General features: G+C 35.4%; 2 pseudogenes; one reads left to right on the forward strand and one right to left on the reverse strand.

Moving 5' to 3' along the window:
• LOC101576821 overlaps positions 1-19,419 on the forward strand; it is a 59,753-nt pseudogene that overhangs the window by 16,889 nt on the left and 23,445 nt on the right.
• On the reverse strand, positions 1,435-1,527 carry LOC111812734 (annotated as a pseudogene).

Raw genomic sequence — 19,419 nt, forward strand, 5'->3', positions numbered from 1 at the left:
TATATATGAAAATCCATATGATATACTTACGTAAAAGCATATTACATATGTGTGTACATATATATGTAAACTAATGGAATCACAGCCCAAATTAAAAATGCAACAATATCAGGCTTCAGAACCACTTCCTTATGTGTGTGTCTTTTGTCTCATTCTTTTCTTGCTAGCCACCTTTTGTGGCAGTACTCTTGCTAATTTTGCTGTTTGTTTTAACAGGATTTATTCGTCTTTTTTTTTTTTAACCTCTGATAGCTATGTGAGTTGTTCCCAGTGGTTGGCTTATTGTTTTGCCATTAAGGCCAATGCTGCCATGGACGTGGTTGTAGGCCTTCCTGCGCACAAGTTTCCCTGGGGATTGTGCTTAGTGTTAGGCATATGAAATGTATTCCCTACTTTAATTATTTGTTTTTTTAGTTTTTAAAGAGTACAAATTAAGATTAAAACAGAAATAAAACAAGAGATGGAGATTTTCACTTAACAAAGTAATATGAATTTCACAGTATTTGTTGTAATAATAGTGTTGTCTTCCAATCAGCTGTTCATATTACCAGATATATGCCTGTAAAATTGGAAGAAAGAAAAAAAGAAAGAAATATATAAGAAATTAAGAAGAGAAAAAGTACAATTGAAAAAAGGAGATGAAACAAATTAAAGCATTAACTGCTTCTTTCCATAGATCAGCAGAAATGCACAGTACAGTTGTCCAAACCATCCTGTTTATATACATAGATAAATACCTTTTTCCCACTCCCTCTCCTGTCCTTCTTCTCAACTCAGTAACTCTTTACTTTTGAATAAGTTCATTCCCTTTCTTCAGTGTCTATTGTACCCTTCACATTCCATTTTTCTCTTTCAAGTTCTCACAGTAAGGAGACAATATGATGTTTGCACATGTGAGTCTGATTTATTTCACTTAAGAGTATGTTTTCTAGTTGCACCCATTTACTGACAAAAGACTCAAATTTATCCAGTTTTATAGCTGAATAATACTCCATTGTGTAAAAAATACCACTTCTTTATACATTCTTCAGTTGATGGGCATCTAGTTTGTTTTAAGGATTAGCTATGACAAATTGCACTGCTATAAACATGGGTGCACATATATTACTGCGGTGTGATGTTATCAACTATGGAAAAATACCCAGGAGGGGAATAGCTGCCTTGAATGGGATCTCTAATTCTTGTATTTTCTACTTCTGACTTTCTGGTAGTCAGTATATTTATTCTCCTTCCAGGTGCTCATCAACACTTGCTATTATCTGCTTTTTCAACTTTTGCCAGTCCAAGGGATCTGCAATTGTATCCTACTGTGGTTTTAACTAACATATATTCAATCATCAGTGATATTGATCATCTTTCATCATGTTTATTAAAATATTTCCTTTTGTATTTCCTCTTTTCAGTATGCGTGTTCAAATTTGGCCCATTTAAACTTTGGGGTTAACTTTTTCTTACCAAAAATTTAGAGGAGATCAAAATGAACTTTGAATACTACACTTAATCTTAGCCAAAAGGCCAAGAAGCGATGAATTTTGAATACTAAGCTTTTGTTCATTATATGTGTAAAACTCTTGTACATGATAATTTGTATTTTGACAAGTTAACGCTGACTTTTGATGAGTAGAAATTCTTCAGTTTAATAATTTCAATTATAGATCTAATTCAATTATGCAATTAAATCCGATATATTTCAATGTATTAATCTTTTCATTTTGATGAGTACTTTGTGCTTTAAGAAATCCTCATTTACCAAGATGATGAAGATCTTTCTTACCTTCTAAGTGCCCTATAAAGTTTCCTTCCACATTTAGATCATTTGATCTCCCTGGAATATGTCTGTGCTTTTCTGTGATGCAGAACCCATTTTCTTTCCTATATTTTTTCCAGTGTATTAGATATCCAACTCTTTTGGCATTAATTAAAGAAAATCCCTGCATCTCTCTGCTATCTGTAAAATCACTTCTGTTTTATAGCAAGTGTCTGTTTGTTAGATCTCTTTCTAGGAAGGTTTCTGCTCCATTGTCTTCATCTATTTCTACATAATATCATATTATTCAGTAAATATAATTTCACAGACACTTATAATCTGAACAAAACTGGTCACTTCATCATTAATCAATAATATCAAGATAAGGCCAGGGAGATGGCTCAGTGGAATAAGCATTTCCCTGGCAAGCACAAGTGCCTGAGTTCAATCCCTGGTTCAGTCAAAAAATATAATAATAATATCAAGATAATTTTTGACTCATTATATTTTATATAATATAAAATTATACAAATATAAATATATAGAATATACATTATAAATGATAGGCTCAGTTTTTCAAGACTACATTGCAGTATATACAAACATAAAGCCTACAGAGATTTTCATTTTGGTAGCAAGTAATCTATTTATCGATTCAGAGAGAATGTTTCTATGTCCATGAACATAGAGCACTGCTCTCACTTCCATGTGGGATGATTTTAATAGTTGTTATGTACAGAGTTGCGCTCCTCCTCATTGATCCAACTTTAATCTCAATATTTCACTCCCTTTGGTGATAAGGCCTAAAGAAGTTAATTAAAGTTAAACGAGATCATAAGGATATTTTCTTAATCTAGTAGTGGCAAACTTGTGGCATGTATAGAAATGGCTATTTGCATCACTGAAAGCTCTCTAAGGTTCACTATCCCTGTAAATTTCTTTAAGATTAATGGTTTCATAAAAAAAAGAAGAGAGACCTTTCATCTCCTCTCGTCCTTATCCTTCTCCTTTGCCCTCCTCCCCACTCTCCTCTCTTTCCCTTTCTCTCTGCAGAAGCCCTCAGTGAAAATGTCCTGTGAATGTTTAGCAGGAAGACAGCCATGGTAGGTCAAAAGAATGGGGCTCAGAATGAAATCTGCCTTGTCTGGAACTTGTCTTATTTCGGGCTTTCTAGACTTCTTCAGCTGTAAGAAATACAATAGCGATCAACATTTTCCACAGGGCAAGAAATAGTTACAGTTTCCACTTTGTTCATATGTGGTTCCTTATTTGTTTTATTTCCCATGCATGATAGCTACTTAATATTCCATTTTCTATTGGCTCAGAGAAAGGAAACTGGTATCTCTATGGTTGAACTTGTATCAAAGTTTCTAACCTCTCTTATTGAATGTCAACTATTGATCTATAAACTCTTTTATTTTTCCTAGAAAAACAGTGGCATGTGTGAATGATGAAAGCTATGTTTCTTCCTTTACAATTTAAATATTTTTCCTTGGCTTAGTGTGCTGATAAGAATCCCATTCAGATTATCTGAAACAAGATCTAAGAATCTTCATTTTTGACTATTATTCTGATATTAATGTTTTAGGCTTAGGAAATCAGTATGGATGATGGTTTATGAAGGATCAACTTATTATTTATTGACTTACAATGATGCAAATGCATAAACCATAATGCTTTGAATATTTATGTGTGATCTCCGTTTCAGCTAGGAAGCTACAGTATTCTCTTGTGAAGCCAGACAGTAGCTTGAGACACACCTTTCTAATCAGCTACATGATCACAAGGGTAAATGTCCAGTATTCTACAATGCTCTGCATTATTGAGCTATGATATTTGTTAGGTTAGGTGAATTAAATTTGTTTTAGGCTTACAGTATTTTCAACTTTTAATGAGGCTGGTTGCACATAACTCTATTGTAACTTGAGAAGCACCTGTAATTATTATCATTTCTTTTTTTTTCCCATAATTTTATTGAGAGACAAATAGCAATGAGACAGGTTCAAATCAAATTGGTATGACAGTTTCAATAATTGACACGTTGCATACTATTATTTCTTAAAGTTTTATCTTGGAGATGTATGTCGATTGGCTTATATTTTTTGCTTTTTCATAATTGCAATTTATGAAAAATCACTTTATCTCTAGACAGCAATGCAACTGATAATAGTTGGGTCTTTCCTCCCATAGAAGAAAGACAGACAAGTGAATCCTAAACTGGTGAGTTCAATACAGACTGAGAAACAGACTCAGGAATACTGAAAGGAAAGAGAAATAGGAGCACAAATGCTCTGAAGATAGTGATATTTAATAATATGGATACCAGAATCCCTTCTTGTACAGTTCAGGCTTACAAAGACCTAGCCTTGAAAATTCCTTTTGCATTCCATGTTGAACATAAACTTCATGCAATCTGTTAAAACCCTCGTATTTCCCTGATGAAATCCTGCGGCTGTCTCCAGAGAAAAGTCCTCCTTCAATGTTTTTATGCATCCATATGAATTTCTAGGCCACATTTATTAACAGTACTTGAAATGAAAAATACTTTTGTTGCAAAAATAAAACATTTGAAAAAAAATAAAAAAATTGGGACATAGTATATAGTTTTTTTTTTGTTGTTGATGTTGTTTTTGTTTTTTGTTTTTTTGTTACCAGGGATCAAGTTCAGGATCTTGCATGTGTCATGAAACTATATACTTAATAGATGGTAAAGGTAAAAGTTGTTCTGGGAAAATAATGGGGAATAAAATCAACAAAAGTATAACAGACAGAAACCTAAATGAATTGTAGCAGATATAAGAATTCAAACTGTAAAAGCAGGACAGCACCATGCACCCTTAGCTAAAAGAGAGGCCACATATGGACCCACAAAGCAGGGATGGCCCTTTAGTAATAGATTTCAGAAAATCTGGAAGCCAAATAAGGATGGGAATGTATCCTAGAGCAAGAGAAAGTCCTCTACCACAAAAGTGATGGTGAGTGACTGTTATTAAATCTGCACATGGTATGCAGAAAATGAAGGAAGGAAAGAAAAAGTGTGAAGGAATCATCTAGCAAACTGTAATTTAAGTAATGAGGCCATTAAGGACCCAAACTAAAACAGCAATAAAAATAGAAGAAAGAGATGTTTAAAGATAGCTCTAAAAAATTAAAAAACATAAAAAGTCACTTCTGGGAGTAAAAGTGCTTTCAGATCTTACCTAACACACTTATTTCAAGGGAGACTTGAATACTAAAATTTCCTGCGGAATCAGGTCATTAATCAGGAGAATGTTCTTCTTTAAAGATTTTAAAGAAGAAACAGCCAAGGATTTCTGGAGACATATTATCCTTTTTAGGAAAATGTCAGGCCCTACTTTGTATTCACAAAGTGTAATTTCAGGAGATTTCTCTGATGTAGTCTTCTAAAATTTTGTCAGGGTGACAATACCCTGTTTATCCCCTGATTAATGCTTTACTTTTAAAGAACAGCTGGAAAGATCTAATGTGTCAGGTCATTTAAATGCTGCCATTTTGCTTTGGTTGGAGGAACTCAGCCATTGCCCTAACTCAGCAGTGACTGAAACTTCGGCAGTTGTTGCTGGAAATGTCTCTTTGGTCTCCCATCTTATTCAAAGGGGAGGAGAAAGAAGGAAGAGCTCTTTTGTATCTATGTTTTCCAGACATTCACTGTCAGGCTGCAATTTCTGATTTATGGTGTGTGGAAAGCAAGCTAGAGAATGACTCCCCTCATGTTTACTTTAATTTCTTTGAAAACTGAAAAACAGAAGCACAAGCTATTTGGGAGGCAGGCCTCGGGACTTAAATTTTATTATGTATTACCTCTGTCTAAGTGTATAGCATGATATATAGAGAAAATATATTTTGTTGACATTATTTTACTCTATAAATGTGTTTTGATTTAGCATCTGTACCCTGCACTTGAAAAACTAGTTCCTTCTCTGAACTCTCTTGCCTGGACAAATGTACTGAGGTCCTCCATGCCTCTTTCTCAGAGCGACCATAGATATCTCAGGTTACTCACTTTTATTTCTCTGCTTTCTATTATCTCTGCTTGATTGTGGTGTTTATCAGTTCTTATCTAAAGAATTTCAGTGTCCAATGTCAAAAGTCATTGTTTCTCACTCTAGCTTTGCTTCAAAATTAGTTCAACACAACTGCTGTGTATAAACATGTTCAAAGAGGAAGTTCACAATTCATGTGTTTCCTGGGTTAGCATCTCCATTCTGAACCCTCACCTCAGTTTCTTGTAAACATAAGTACGAATAACATACAATGATCTTTAAAATAATGGCTACTTTTCTGACCTCATGATTTTTATGTCACTTTGTTGTTCTGCTCCCTCTTTCCTCATCTAGAAAGTCCATTGGATGAGACTCAATATAAACGACGTATATAACATTTCTATGGTCCCTTACCTTCTCCTATTAGCATTAACGTGAAATAAACTTGGTTCTCATGCCACTTTCTCATAGTTCTATTAGCGATTTTTATTTTTGTGGCTTTTACAGCATGGTCATCTTGACCATTTAATAAGCAGATTGTAGTTATCTCAATCTTTCTTGGTAATTACTACCAATCGGTCTTTCTTACTCACTTTCCCTCTTTGCTAGGAAATGATGCTCAACGTCTGCAACTTAAAGGAGGAAAGGTTCATTGGAGTGAATGAATTTCAGAGGTTTCAGTCCATCCATGGTTGGCTATAAGGCAGCTACTCAGTCATTCCTTGTGTTCTTCATAGCTCTTCAGTGCCATGTTGATGCGTGCTCACTTGGGTATTCATAGAAATTACTGATGTGGGGGGACAACCCACTCGGGCCCCCCTCCTGTCCCTCTTTTGGACAGCATTTTTCTTTTCCTCAATAAATATATTCTGCTCATAAAAAAAGAAACTACTGATTCTTTGAGGATTTTATTTATTTGTTTTGCTTATTTTTTATTTTTAAAGAGAATACAAATTAGAAAAAAATGTTATGATGATAATGATACAGAATTTCATGAAACAAAATAATAAGAGTTTGAGGGGCTGGGGAGATAGCTTAGTAGAATAAGTTTTTTCCTGGCATGTGCAAGGGGCTGAGTTCAATCCCCAGTTCTGCAATAAATAAATAAAATAATAATAATAGTAATAAGAGTTTGGCAATGGTTGCTGTATTGCATAATGTTGCCTTCAAATTACTCCTTTAAGGGCTGGCCAAATAGCTCAGCGGATTAAAGTGCCTGCTTAGGCAGACACAGGGGCCAGGAGGTTCAGTTGGGTCACAGTTTCTGAGGTCTCAGTCGTAGTTGGCTGGCCCCAAGGCAGAGGGTCTTGACAGGAGACTGCCACTTCCTTTATAACTGTCTGGAAACAGAACAGGGGAACAGTTCCAGAGAAGAAGGAGTCAAATGGTCATGGAGTCTAAGGCCTTGCCCTCAGGACCCATGCAGGCACACCCAGAAGTGTGCCTCAGTAATTCCCTGGGCATCATTCAAGGCAATCAAGTGGACAGTTCAGGGTATGTACTACTCATCCAATCCAGAAAAAATAAGCTCAAGACATAGAACTTTTAGTTCACAGGCTCTTTTTTAAACTCCATTTTAATCTTTATACCTATCTTAAGTGTACATACTTTTGTATATTTGGAACTATTATGACATGACCATTAAGACTCACCATCATAAAATATATGAATTATAAGTAATTTATGTGGTGAAAATGAAATGGAAACATGAGTAAGAAGGGCAAAAGAATAGTATTGATTTTTAACTTTTAGAAAAAATTTTTATGCATTCCTCGAAGTTTATAATATTGCAAGTAAAATCACCATGACTTTTATTTTGCATTTGCCATATTAAAATAATGGTTATAAGCTTTACCTAAAATGCTTCTCTCCACAATATTCTGGCATTGTATCCTTTGCAACCATAGAGAGTCATGATGTAATGTTATAGATTCAAGTTCTCTCTATGACAGGGAGCTTACAAAATTATTCTGGGGAAATAAAAACCAAAGAAAATGCACTGAGAAATTGTAAAAAAAAATGCCTCTTATACAGATTGTGAAAAAAATTATTGAAAAGTACTATATAATACCATAAATTGTCATTGTAAAATGGTATAAAAGCAGTGAACATTAAACAAAAAATGATACCAAGGTACTTTGAATATGGCCTCCAAAGATCATTTAAAGTCTTGAAGGAAAGGACATTCAAACAAACTTTTGTTATTTGGTATTACATGTGCTACAGAATGTCACAGCTTTCACTAATTCACAGATTAATCAAAATATTCATTCATTATTCAATTAGTGTTTATTAATTTACAAATTTTTGCAAGTGCTTAGTTTGGTTATGATGAAGGTACAAAGCATATGTTCAGCTCTGTGAATTCAGTAAGTTTGTCCAGTATTAAGGTATATGTGCATATGTATAAGCAAATAGAGGGTCATAAGTAGCCACAACTAAAACTAATTCAATTCTGTTATATTTGGAGTGGTCATGGAGAAAGGTGTTAAACTTTCATAGTTCAGCTTTTTCTCTCTTCCTCTTCCTCTTCTTCTTTTTCTTTTTCTTCTTCTTCTTTTGTATTATAGGGAAGGGTCCATGGGTGTACAGGGATCACTACCAGATCGGACTCGTAGTGATCTGCCTGTTTACAGTCTCCTAAGAGCTGGGATTACAGGCACACTCTACCAGGCCCAGTCTCAATTTCCATCTCAACGCTCCTCAGGGATGGGACCAGCACCTCAGGCACAGCGATCGAACCCCCAGCCCCTGCACCAGAGTGCAGTCGCTTTAATTCAGTTTACTTTTTATAACCTTGGCAGGCAGTGGGCTACATTAAACCTGAAAAATCTGAGCAGCTACTTTGAAGATATTAATATGCAACATAGCAACAACTGTTGAATTCCTATCATCTTGTTTACTGAAAGTCTGTATTATTTCTAATGTTTTTTATTAATTATATTCTCCTTAAAATAAAAAGAATATAATTTAAAACTGAATTATGTACTTTTAGGCAACACAATCTGCTCTGAATCTTTGCTTCTTCATTTACTAAATGTATAGTAAGTCTGATTTTTCTCCCATAAAAATTTGGAGCAATAATAGATTTCCTAAAACTTTGTGTAAACAATACATGGGCAACATCGGAATTAATTCACAAAGTGGTAAGGAACACAAGCGGTGGAGAAAAAGCTATGCTTTCTCCTTTCTCATCTTTGATTCTCTTAGAATAATACTTCCACTCTCTCTTCTTACTGAAGTTCTCTCTTCCTTCTTCGCCTCATCTCGTCTCATCTTTCCTTGACTTATTTCATGCCTCCAGCTGCTATCTTTCTCTACTGAAAGATTTGTTGCCCTAGCAACTTCACACATTGTATTTCCATGTCAAAGTCTTGCCTCTGCCATGGCTTCCTGCCTCTTCACTATGAATCTAAAACCAAACATGGCCTCTTTACACAGACATTCTCTGACTCTTTTTCTGCGTTGGCCCTGCTGCTGTTCTTCGTTGCATTTCCTACTTACATTTCTCTTTCCAATTTTCAATCACTTATTTGTCAATCTGAATTTCTGATATGTCTATTTATTGATGGCTACAGTTCCATCAGAAAAGAGTATGTTATTGAAGGGAAATAGGTCATAAACATTACAAATAAAATTATATTTAAAAAACTGGAAGACAGTTTACAACTTATTTAATTATGAATTATTGCAACATAGTTTCTGGTCCAATTTTCATAACAATTCTTGTCTTTTTATTAATTTTTGTGTAAGTATAAAGAAAAAAATTGTTATAAAATGGCATTACCTAAAGAGAAATGAGTGTTTAGATATTTTTGAGAGATAGGCACAACAGAACAGTACCCTGTATTTAATAGAAGACTAGGTTATGAGAATAGAAAAGAGATAAAGAAAAATTTTGAAAGCTCAGAATACACCTCCTGTGTATTTTATGTAAAGCATTGTTTCTGAATGGAATGTTTTATTATGTAAAGAAGCAATTTGAAATTTTGTAGTGCATTGAGTTCAAAAGTTTTCTTCAGTTCTGAAGAAAGTAGACACTTGTCTTTGAACTTTTGTAAAGATATATTCTCTGAATGTAGGTAATAAGTACATAAATAGAAAATTTTCTCAAGAGTAAATTAGAAAGGATGCCACAGTAAGTAAACAATTCAAAAGTCAGAGTATGCAGCTAGAATACTATGAAGTAAATCAGTATTAGAGTGCAATAATTCAAGAAACCAGTAAAGGCAAGCACAGACATAAGTCTTTTTAGGTTCATGGTTTTCATGCTGCCAACCATTTCAATTGTCAGTTGTGCATACTGTAACTTAAAAGAAACCCTCTCAATAAGTATATGAGAGCAACAGCATGTACAGATTGGTGCTTTTGTTTATTTTACAGAGGAATTCAGCATTCATTTCCTCTTAATATTTATAATTATCTTTGAAATTATGCTAATCTACTGCTACCCAGTTTCACTTTAAAATTGACAGGTTGAGTGCTATCACCTCACCGACAAGCGGTAGATTTGAAATGTCAGTTTGGCTCCAATTTCCCAATCTTTAACCCTTCTCTAAAAAATGGCACAGAGGTTTATTCTAGTTTAATAAAATGCAAATGAATTATAGAGAGAATGGATATATGAATCTGTACACTGAAGATTCAGTCACAGAGATGATTTCATCATTAATAACAGGAAAGAGGTGCCTGTGTTCGGCCCCGGATGTCCTAACGGCCCGCCTGATATCCCTGGGTCACGGTTCAGAGACAAAGGTAGATCACAGAGCTTCATCAAAGCTCTCTGAAAGCATTTCAGACACCAAAGATTTTTCTTTTTAAAACTTTGAGGACAAACTTTCTTAGGGGTTGATATTTTATATAAGAGAAAAGAAAATCTAAAGCAAATCATTACATTAATCAATCATTTCCCTCTATGAGAATTAGTGAATATTTGTTATTAAAATTCATCTGGAAACTTTGAATGTTTTCCATTGCAGCCTCACACAGGTGGACAATAAGTGGTAATTGAATTCTTAAGATGAACTTAAATTCAAAATGTAAGTAACTTAAACTAACACGTGAGTTAGCAATTGCCCTCTTGCTTGTATATGGGATGGAAAGGAAATCAGTATATCAAAGAAATCTGCACCCCCATGTTTATTTAAGCATGGTTCCCAATAATCAAGAACTGCAAATGACCCAAGCATCCATCAATGATGATTAAAGAAAATTGGTCCATGAAGAAGTAAGAACTATTGATCTATGAAAACAATAAATGCTACTATTTGTGACAACATGGATAGACCTAGAGGACAATGTTAAAAGGACATGATGTTCAGTGAAACAGTTCAGACCCAAAAAGCAAATGCTATATGATCTCCTTCAAAAGTGGCACCTGAAAAAGTCAATTTTAGAAAAATAAAGCATAGTGGTGGTTGTCAAAGGCTGGTGTGGTCAGGAGGTGATGGCCAGCATAAGGCGAACAGCCTTCCCTCCCCAAACACTTGCCCCATGAAGTTTCCGCTTTGGAGCTAGCCCTCTGAACCACAGGCAAAATCAACCTCTCCTCATACTCTACTGCTACCCACTTTCATTTTAAAATTAACAGCATGAATTCTATCAATTAAGACAAAGGTAGTGGATTTGTGATGTCAGTGTGACCTCAAATTCCTAATATTTAAACTTCTTAAAAAATTGGTAAAGAGGTTTGCTCTAGTTTAATAAAATGCCTCCTCATTTAAGTTGTGGATGGCAGGTGTTTTTCCCCAGTAATGGAAAGCAGACCAATGCAGACACTATGTCACATGAACTCTGTGAAGTGATGCTTTTGTTAATTAGCTATATTTAAGCATTCCATGATATGTGTTATGAACAAAAAAGAGAGACCTTATATAATGCTCTGCCTTCAAGCTGGGAACACTATATAATAGACTACAGATTTACCTGTTTTTTAAAGTTCATCTCAACAACTGTAAGAGGCATATATTGCTATTTTGTCTTTCTCACTAAGATCCATTCTTTAAGATTAAAAAAAAATGAGGTCTCCATTTGCATATACATAGGTTCATTTCTTCTACTTAAGACTTCATGTTTAATTTTGCAGATATAGATATTCACACAGTTATTTTCCTAGCTACATATTTAGATTTAGATATTGTTGTCTTGCCTGTCCTCATGCCTATACTTTTTAATATTCTTACTCCTCATATAAATTATCCTGTTGCCTAGGATAATGATGAAATGAACCTCAGAGTAAACGCCTAGTCATCTCACACACATATCTTACAACTTGTTCTTTCCCATAGTACAATCACATCTTGGAGTCCTTTATATCCAGCTGTCTAGGGACACTGATACAGATTTATTTTCTATCCTTATATATTTTAAAACCTCTTATTTCATGTGAATTGCTATCACTAAAGATGGATTCATTTATTACCAAGCATATGTTTTTATTTGCTTGCAATTGTTAGACTTAACTGCACAAATTTGTGACCACAAATTTTCTTTTGCAAAAATACTGTGAAACAGCATAGATTAAAATTGCTGCAGGCTACACTAAGAATATACTAACCAATAATAAATAGGAAGCAAATAAAAGAAGTAGAATATAATCAAGCAAAGAAACTTCTATATCAGACTTGATAGAAACAAACTCACCTATTGTGGCTGAGCTATCATTTAAATTTATCTATAATCAAGCAGGATGTTCAGTTTTCTGAGCAGTAGCTCTCTTGACTTAGACGATACTGCCCAAGCAATGCTACTAGTTTAAAAGGCTGAGACATTTTCACTCACAGAAAAGATTAAAATGAAAAGAATGGCCAGTCTAGGCTATATAGCATGTTTAAGGCCAATTTCAACTTCACAGGGAGACTTTGTCTCAGAAAATCTTGTGGAGTGAGGTAGAAATGACAGTTGGATCATCAAGTACATGGCTGCATTTCTTAGCACATGCCCTAGAGAGCACAAACAAGAGAGAATGTGTAGTACTCTTCTATATCTTAATAAATTTGGCAACACACTTATACATCTTTCTTGGAGAGACAATTTTATATCAATTTTAAGGCGCTTATAATTTCATAGTAAAGAAAGCTATTGATGCTAACTGCAGGGATTTTTGCCGTAGGCACATATTTTTGGCTCTATGTCTGAAACAGCAAAACTAGAGTAAAAAAGCATAAGACATTATGTAGGGCCCCCAATTATTAAACCACATCATACAAAAACAGCTGAGAAGCAACTAAACTTATGTTTAATGTCACTTTTCATGATGAAAAATATTTTGATGATGGACATTTTATTGATATTTAAGAAAAATAAAATAAAATAATCCAGCTCCACGTGCATAGTGTAGTCTCAGTTTGACCATCATAAGGAACTTGAAATTTGATTTCGTATGGGACGATAAGGTCACATGATGAGGCTACACTTCCATAAGATAATTAGTAGGATGCTCTTTATTTAACTTATACAAAATATAAATAAATACTATAAATATGTTTGCATGACTTTATGGGTTAGTAATGTGTAAGACATTGTCAGCTTACAAATTGAGGAAAACTTAGAGGGACTTTGCAATACTTGCTTTGATTTATCCCATTTAGTGTTTTCATAAACGACCAGAAAAAATGAAAAACTATAAAATTTACTGATGGTATAAAACTCAAGGCAGTTGTGAATGATATACAAATCAGAATATGGGTTGAGGGGCTGGGGAGATGGCTCAGTAGAATAAGTGCTTGCCTGGCAAGCCCAAGTGTCTGAGTTCAATCCCCGGTTCTGCCAAAAAAAAAAAAAAAAAAAAAAAAAAAAGAAAAGAAAAGAATATGGGTTGAAAACTATTTTGACACACTATCCCCTTTCAAGGTGCTGAACATAACTTGTAGAAATTTTGCATGGATAAATGGAAGGGTCTGGTGATGAGTCACAGGTTAAGGAAACAAAGGCACCAGGCATAGGGTCTTGCAGGTTCAAAATAAAGAAAAATGAGTCACTCTCCAGGTCCAGTTAGGGCAAATGTGATGATTACTTTACATACTGTGTGCCAAGAGTGCAAGGGTTGATGCAGTGTAGCAGGAAAGGAAGCAGCTTGATGTAAAAGAAAAGGTAAAGAGCATCATAATTTAGAATTATTCAAATCACAGTTCTATTAATGGCAAGTTATTGGATTTTAGGAGAGTTTCTTCCCTTAGCTTTGAAGTAGGAAAATTAACAACTGCCTTAAAAGCTTCTTCATTTGTTTGCCTTTCTCTTCATCCTCTTCTCTTTTTTACCTGTACTCATACCTCTTTACTTTCATACTTTCCCTTTTATTTTCTCTGTGTTCTCTTTCTAACTCTGATTATCTCAAGTTCCACATGAAGTTGTCTTCCCAACCTTCCATTTAGACAGTTGAAGAATTCCACTTCCCTATAATAGCTATGGCTACAGCTCACTGTCATATTCTAGAACATTCGTACTGGTGGACCAGGACCCAAAGTGGCAATGTTAGAGAATGATTAGGGGAGCCGTTTTTGGTAAAATAAGCTAAAGAAAAGCCAAATATTCCAATTACTAAGCACTATAATAATCTTTATGTTACTGATGTAAAGTGTGTCTATGCCAAGTTTATTAAATATTTCAATATAATTGAATGGGTATTTAGTGACATAAGATTATACTATATTGATATCTTATCACAGGGAAGGGAATCCAAGTGACACATCATAGTCAAAATTCCAGAAAGTCAGAACAAAGAGAAATTCTAAAAACTGCTAGATCAAAAAATCAACTAACTTCCTCTATCAGTCAGGGTTTTACTAGAGGAAAAGGTATAACAAAAGATGTCCAAATGGATAAGAAATTACAAGATTGGCTTACAACGATCAGCCACAGAGCTGGATGAGAAAGCGTGCAGAAAGCATCTGCACACTGGAGACTGAAGGATTCAGTCCACGGTCTGGAGCTCACTGCAGTGCTCGGGGCAGGTTCATATCAGGAGGCTGATGGGTATGTGATGGAGGACTGTTGAGTCTACACCAGAAGGCTGAAGGATTCAAGGCAGAAGACAAAGAGTCTGCTCTAGAAGCCAGGAGACAATATCCAAGCTGACAGCAAAGACGGGCTGGAGCTCCTCCTAGGAAATGGAATGCTCCCTCCTTCTTTGGTTCCTGTTTTCATCTTGTAAGTGATGAGTCACTCAAGGGAGGGACCTCCACAACCTAGGGTGGGGCTTCCTTGGGTGCGGAACTGCTGGTCCAATTTAAGCTTTTAACCTCTCAAGTTGACACAAGGGATCAAGCATTACACTTACAAAGGTGAATCTTTCTGAATAACAGCAGATATCTCAACAAACATTAAGAGCCAGGAGAACTTGGAATAAAGGATTTTAAAAACTAACAGAAAATAATTGATAACTCTAATTACTATATGATGTAATTATAAATTTTAAATTTATAATTAAATTTCAAAATAGATGGAAAAATAATTAAGTTTTGTGACAGAAAAACTGAAGAAATTTATGATCATCAAATCAGCATATAAAGTTTCAGAAGGTTTTGTGATTCCAATTAAATCTTATTAATTTGTTCTTCAGAATTGTCATAGTGAAAATACACTTTTCCAACTACAAAATGTGGGTATAGCAATAGCCATCAAATATATGTAAGGTGACTCTAGGGAGGTAACACAGGTAAATAAATTTGACAAACATTAACTTCTCTCGACAGACACTAAAATTATTATTTTGAAAAGGTTATTGTTAAAACTTTAGCAAATATTTTGCATTTTTCTGGGTTAGATTAATATTTTAATGAAATATATTTCATCTTTGTTCTTTTACTTGTTATTTAAACTATCTTTTCAAAAACTCTAAATAATTTTCTTCCTTATTCAATTTTTTCATTAACTACTATTATTGCCATTCATATGAAAATGCCCTTCTTTCATAGATATAATTATCTCTTTCTCATTGCCCATAGTATACATGGGAAGATTAGCAAGGAGCTTAAGTGTTTCAAATGCTAAGACATGTATTATATGATCATGAAGAAGGGGTGCTAACTTTGGAAAACAAACAACAATGGAGTCGTTTTAGAGAGTACAGTACATTAGAAAAGATAGAAATCTTGAAGGACACTGAGATCTAAGCTCTTGAGCTAATTAATGGCTGGTTTGCTAGTATGTTTTGTTTCCTATTAGCACTAATTTAAGATTCTTTTGAAGTTAATTTATTGTAATAAAGTTCTCAGGAAAGGGGGGGGTAAATTGTACAGAATAGGGGAGGAAAACTAAACAAGGAACCAGTGACTGATCTAAGGTATAAAAGGTAACTTTGACTTCAATGTAGAATGAAATATTGCAACTTTTGTTACACAACTTTCTTTCCTTCTCCCTCCCTCCCTCCCTCCCTTCCTTCCTTCCTTCCTTCCTTCCTTCCTTCCTTCCTTCCTTCCTTGTATTTGGTATAGGTTCTCAGTATGCAGCTTGGACTCCTAATGATACTCCTCTTTTCAGCCTCCCCAGCACTGGGATTACAGGTGACCACCACCACGCCTGGACTCCGTAGCCACCCCTGGGGGTGGGGCTGGCACTGCATGCCATACAGGAGATGGAACCCAGGTCTCTGTGCTTACCTAAGCAGGTGCTTAGTCCACTGAGCTATCTCGCCAGCCCACTGCTTCAGAGCTTTCAATGGGCCAGTCTAAACATGCTTCCCATATGCTTTTCAAATAGTTTCAGAGTTTCAGTTCTTACATTTGGGTCGGTGATTCATCTTCACTTGATTTTTATAGAGTGACATGCAGGGGTTCCGTTTTAATCTTCTGCATGTGGATATCTAGTTTGCTTGCTTCATTTAAGGTGAGGCTGTGCATTCTCCAATGCATGCATTTGGCTTCTTTGTAGAGAATCAGCTGGTGGTTGATGTGTGGGTTTATTTTTGGAATCTCTGCTTGGGTTCACTGGTCTATGTGTTTTCATGCCAGTAGTATACTGACTTGGTTATTATAGTTCTGATGCCTCCAGCTTTGTTCGCTTCTGTCCAAGATTGCTTTGGCTCTTTGAATTCTTTGTACTTCCAGTTGAATTTGAATTTTAGGACAGTTTCTCTACTTTTATTAGGAGTGCCATTGGCATTTTGTGTGGGATTGAATTAAGTCTATAAGTCATGTTCAGTGGCTTGAGCATTTAGAAAGTATTAATTCTTCCGATCCATGAACAGGAGAGGTTTTTTCATTTTCTCTTCCATTGCTTTCATCAGTATTTTATAATTCTGAGTATAGAGTTATAGTCAAGAGTTAAACCTGATTTCAGCTGACCAGAGCTTAGCTACTGTGGTTCTGATCTTTCAGTACCAGAGCTCACAGTGGAAGAGTGGAAAAGTGTGAGCTCTGGAAAGCCTCTGTGAGCCCTAGGAGCCTTGCAGAAGGAATTTCTTCCTGGAGTATGTGTCCTTTGTCACAGATATAGACGATTCTAATAAGGGCACCTCTTGTTAATTCCAATATACTTTTAATTGCTCAATCAGTGGATTTCAAAAATAGTTATTCTTTTTGTGTTTAGTCAAAGTTCCCTTAGGACACATCCTTGGGATTAAAACAATAGCTAGAAAGAGATACGGGTTTGAGAAGAAAATATCTCTTGTTTGAGACATTCTGTGGTTTGCAATCAAATGTGCAAGCTATTACCTACCATATTATTTAAATATGAATCATATAAGGTAATGAAAAACCTGGTTGTCCTGAAATAAATTATTTTAGTATTGTGTGTATGAAGAAACCTTTGACATTTATGCATGTTATGCTTTTGCTCCATGTTGAAGCTCTCTCAGATGCTAATAATATAAAATGAACCAAGTGCAGTTCTTGCTTTTCAATCTTCCATGAAGAGGCCATAGGTTATGACATGTACAGGTGAAAGAATTAGTTAAATATTTGGGAAATCGTCTCTTTTGAAGTAAGCGGAGGACAACCTGCAGGGTCTGCAGGCACGCTGAGCTAGCATATGTCTATTTTCCATTGCTACATCATAAACTGCCCCCAGACTTAGTGCCTACAATGACACCTTTATATTAGCTTGTGATGTGGTGGCTCAGCAGTTTTATCTGGGCTCATCTGGGATACCGAGGCATCGCTTTAATTGATGTCAGCTGTGCTCATGTATGTATCGCGCTTCATTTCAGAGAGTGAGGGCTGGCACTTCTGTCTACACACTTTCTTATTCATGAGAAAGCTAGTTCAGGCTTTTTCAGTGGGTGGGTAAAAATGTTTCAAGAAAAGGCAAACCCTAATTCATAGGTGCTTTTTCTTGTTTGCTTGTGTGACATGCACCAATGCTGCATAGAGTAAAGCAGGTTACACAGCCCAGATCAGAGCATTAGCTCTGTACACACTTCACAAAGACATGGATTCCTTTGGGACAATTATAATAATTGAATACCACACATGCCTTCTCACCTTGGTGATTTTCGTCTTCCCAACAGGTTACATAATATGCAAGGAGTTATCTTCCCCACCCACCTCCATGCATAATATACACTGGTGAGATGGCAATGCAGAATAATTGCCGTAGATTATCCAGCTCGAAGCACAGGCATACAATGGTCACTAGTTCTTATCAACTCTGCAATGCAATCAAGCCCAGTTTTAGTTCCCCTTGTCTCTGCTCCCTCAAGGAACTTGCCTTTATTAGGACTGCATTGTGCTTCCAGTTATTCTCTCATCCACTGTGATTCATAGCTTTTCATTCTGCCCTGTGAGAACTCTTTTCTTTTTCATGAAAACTAAAATAGCTTAGTAGGTTTCCTAATACATCTTTTTTACCTGTAGAAAGTTGAATCCCAGTGTCCTCTTCTTTGCTTTAGAGAAGTCTCTGTTTCTTTTCAAGGTCCAACTTGTTCCAATTCCCTTACTAAAACTGTAAACTTTCTATAAATTAGACTGTTGTTCATTCTTTTAGACAAGGCCCTATCTAAAATTCTTTTCCTGTTGAGACACCACTTTCTAGACATTTTCAAAAGTATCTGAAAACTAGACCTTTGTAGAACCATATATATTTCGAGTTCATATATTTAAGGTGTTATGGTTTAGATCTAGAAAGTTCTCTAAATAGTCAAAGACAGAGGACTTTGAAAGGTGATTCTGCCATGGGGTACTAGATTCTTCAGTGCATTAATCCCCTATACACTGAAAGTTCTCTTAGAATGAAGGGCCAGGTCAGAAGAGAGGGATTACTAAGCCTATGACCTGTAAGGGTGCATTCTAATTCCCAGCCCCTCTTTTCCCTCTGTTTCCCACTGAGCGAATCGTCCCGCACTACAAATCCTAATGGAAAATTCAACCTCACCATCAATCAACCATGGGCTAAAATCACTAAACCCATAAGCTAAAATATATGTCTCCTTATGAAGTGGTGGATATCCAGTATTTTATCCCAGTGACAGGAAAGCAACTATGACATGGAATCTGCTATCAAGATGAAAGTGTCTAATAGGCACCGCCCTGAATATTTTAGAGTGCACAAGAAAAAGTCTTAGAACTTTGCTGGAGTATTTACCCTGGAATTATTTCCTTCTCTGGAAATATTTTTCAGTCAAGAAAGTGTAGAGAAATGATGTAATTCTTTAATACTCAGACTCAGTAATTATTTGCTTCTTGTTTCTTTTAACTTTGCTTAAAAACTTAGCAATTCTCTTTTTTAGCTCAT

Source organism: Octodon degus, unplaced genomic scaffold, assembly GCF_000260255.1.
Source record: "Octodon degus isolate 3935 unplaced genomic scaffold, OctDeg1.0 scaffold00139, whole genome shotgun sequence".
Classification (NCBI taxonomy): Eukaryota; Metazoa; Chordata; class Mammalia; order Rodentia; family Octodontidae; genus Octodon; species Octodon degus.